Consider the following 3773-nt stretch of genomic DNA (forward strand, 5'->3'; position numbering starts at 1 on the left):
AATACTTTCGATACCTTTATCGCGTCAAACGTCCTGTAAAACAGTGTTTGCTTGAAATAACGAACGGTAATATGTGGCACAAAGAAATAAATAACTACAGAGATAATTAGAGCAATATTTAACGCACACTTACCCCTTATATTCCTGCGCTCAAGAAGAGGCCGGAAGGACTGGACACGTTCCTTTATGCAAAAGGGCTGAAGAGGAAAAAAATAATGATAACTGAAGTGTCTTGCTTTCGCATCGTTTTCAACATTTTGCAGTCATCATCCTTATCAGGAACTTCAGAAAGAACAACGGAACGCCACCTGGTTCCGCTCTCAACACTTCTTCTGCTTTATGAGTTGTGACAATGGGTCGTGCAAATATTTCGCATCGTGAAATGGACAATAACCTTCTCATCTTATCATTCATTCAGGGAGATCAAAGAGGCCGAATGAAAATAAAGCAGTACGGAACAGAATGAGTTCGTGACAAGTACTTACAATAGGCCGAAGCTGGCCACGTGGTCGTCTTCTTTTCTATTCGCGGTAAACATCACTAGCGTCTGTAGTCGCAGTAATATGCCCATTGTTCAGCGGGGTACGAGAAAATCGAATTCCTGGGACGTTTGTTTTTTTCTTTTGTCAATGAGAAAAAATATAACAGCAGCGTCCGCGTAGCCGCTGTTATAGTAATGAAGGAGTAATAACGGAGTAATAAAGTTCACCCAACCTGTAAAAATCACCCGGAAGATCTGTGGAGGAATGTTTACTGAACTGCGCAGCTCAGCATCCGGAATCCGCACAGTGCCATGTGCCACGAATAACAACACAGTGAAGCCCCCCCCCCCCCCCCCCGAGACGAGGGTGTTTCCGAGGAATTGAAATTAGGGAGGGCGTCTGCATGTGTTCTAGGTAATTGTGTCGGGGTTTGGAGGAGTTTTCTTTTGTTTATGGCTATGTGTTGTCTTTTTGGGGGCAAGCAACGTTTAGTGACTCCTACACTCACACAACCAATATTGTGGACAAATGGTGCTCCAATTTACACAAGGAATAAGGTTGTGTTTATGGGCACTCAAAGCAATTCGGTTAATATGGGAAATTTGTCAGAAAATTTGTGCCAGAAACCAGATGGGGTGTTTTGACTTGCAGCCTGCGTTGTGATGTAAGGGGTTCTGCTATAGTAAAGATATGCGAAGACCACGGTTACGCTATACTAAATGATGGTTCTCCGACGTTCCTACGGGGGCATAACTACTGCAGCGTACTAGACATCACTGTGTGCTCCTCTGAATTAGCGGCTGGAGCGGACTGGACTACAGACGCTGATACAAGAGGAAGTGACCACTTGCCAGTATTAATTTATCACCCAAAGTTGAAGAAAACGAGAAATAACCGCACAGCAAGAATTACAAATTGGGCAATCTTTCGGGAGCTACAGAGACAAAATCTTAAGCCTTGTGATGACGCAGAAACGTATGCATCGAAGATAAAACATTTTCTAACAAAAGCTACTCGTGCAGTACCCATTCCAGATGGGTATGCGGGTGTTGACGCTGAGTATGAGCGGTTTCGGGCAATACGACGTCGATCTGAAAGAAGATATCGCAGGTCGGGAAATTTAGAAGATTTCAAGGTTGCACAGAAAATACATTCTGCAATGCAGAACCAACTGCAGAAGCTTTCAACCAAAAGGTGGCAAGATTTATGTGCCTCACTTTCTCCATTTACCTCGGCGCCTCAACTGTGGAACATGGTACGCGCCCTCCGACAGCCAGTAGTCCACTCGAGACCACTACAGGCTCTAGCGCTATCTCGAGGAGTTAGCGAACGTGTGATTGCCGAAGAATTTTGCGATCTTATACTGAGAAATGGAGAGGCCGTCCAAACTAGCGAATATAAATCCTCAGCAGAATCAGCTTCGGCGGTTGTCAAGAAGTCCTCTGCGGTCAGTTCATGAGATCTGGATGACAGCTTCACACCAGAGGAGCTCCAATATGTGCTGTCTTCTGTAAAACGAACAAGTTCCCCAGGACCAGATGGAGTTACATACGCTGCACTGGCTAATTTGTGCGAGAAAGGAAAATTACACCTGTTGGACATTTACAATAAAAGTTGGCAAGAAGAAAAGGTTCCGGAAAGTTGGAAGATATCGAAAGTAGTACCGTTGCTAAAGCCAGGGAAGAGCCCTATGCAGTTGGATTCGTTTAGGCCGGTTAGTTTGACAAGTTGTATTTCGAAAGTGATGGAGAAAATGATCAATGAACGAATTTTATGGTGGCAAGACATGAAGAAACTACTACCAGAAAGCATAGCCGGTTTCAGAAGAGGTAGATGCACAATGGACTGCATTTTGGACTTGGTCACAGATGTGGAAAACCAACGTACGGAAGGAAACATCACTGTCGCTGTATTCCTTGATGTCCAACGAGCATACGACACAGTGAGTCACGTTCACGTTCTGGAAGGCCTGGCCCTGCAGGGATTCAAGGGCAAGATACTGCGTTGGATCGCTGACTTCCTGAGGCACCGGCAAATTTTTGTAGTTACACAGGAGGGGCCAACGTCAGAACATGTCGTCAACCAAGGAGTGCCACGGGGCAGCGTGCTAAGCCCTACTCTCTTCAATGCAGTCATGGCGCAGCTCCCGTATAATCTTCCACCTAACATCAGATGTTCAGTATATGCTGATGATATAAGTATATGGACGTCTGGTCCATCGTTTTTGGATGTCCAACAAACTTTACAAGAAGGATTGGATTATGTAGACCGTTTTCTAAGAAAAAGAGGTATGGCACTGAGTCTGGCTAAAACAGCCATACTACCGTTTACATTGAAAAGACCTGGAGATTTCCAGATTATTTTGAAAAACCAGCCTATCCAAATGGTAAAAACTCATAGATTCTTGGGAGTGATTTTAGACCAGAGACTAACATGGTCGCCTCATGTCCAGTCCCTTGAACAAAAAGTGAATCAGGCCATTCGAATCCTCCGGCATCTCTGCGGGGCAAAATGGGGCGGTACTACAGTGTCGTTATTGGCCCTACATGTTGCGTGGATACGCCCCATCGTAAGTTACTCACTGCCGCTGCTGCACGGACTTCCAGCCTCCACCGAAAGGAGACTCCACTTGTTATTGGCAAGGAGCTTGAGGGTATGTCTGGGGCTGCCACGGTCAACTTCCAGTGCTTTAGTGTATGCAGAGGCTCGACAACCACCTTTGGCAGTACTCCGAGCTAAAGAAACATGTCGAAATTTATTTAGAATTTTCACGCAACATGAAAGTCATCCTTTATCTGGTGCACTAACACAAAGGACGGCAACGAGACTACAGGATAGCGTATCATCATTTCAAGCAGTAGTACCAGGATTTAAACGATGGAAACCTTCAAAACCACCTTGGACGCTGCCGCCTCTTAACGTTATCTATGAAATAGATGGCATACGGAAGAAAGCAGACATGGCGCCTCTAGTAGCCGCACAGATGGTACTTCATCATTTTCATATAACGCATAATGACAAAACGAAGATATATACAGATGGATCATGCACTGAAGAAGCGTCAGCCTGTGCGGTTCTTATACCCGAAATACAGGAAAAGAGAATGTACAAATTATCGCACAAATCTTCATCGACGACAGCAGAATTGGTGGCTATCTTTGAAGCAGTTAAGCTTATCTGCGAGAATTCTGAGCCACGAAAGTGGGTGATATGCACGGATAGCAAACCTGCCCTTCAGCTAATCAGAAATGCGAGATCACTTTACAAAAATGGTGAAATAGCACAATGTAT

The sequence above is a fragment of the Rhipicephalus sanguineus genome, chromosome 8, assembly GCF_013339695.2.
Source record: "Rhipicephalus sanguineus isolate Rsan-2018 chromosome 8, BIME_Rsan_1.4, whole genome shotgun sequence".
NCBI classification, from domain to species: Eukaryota; Metazoa; Arthropoda; class Arachnida; order Ixodida; family Ixodidae; genus Rhipicephalus; species Rhipicephalus sanguineus.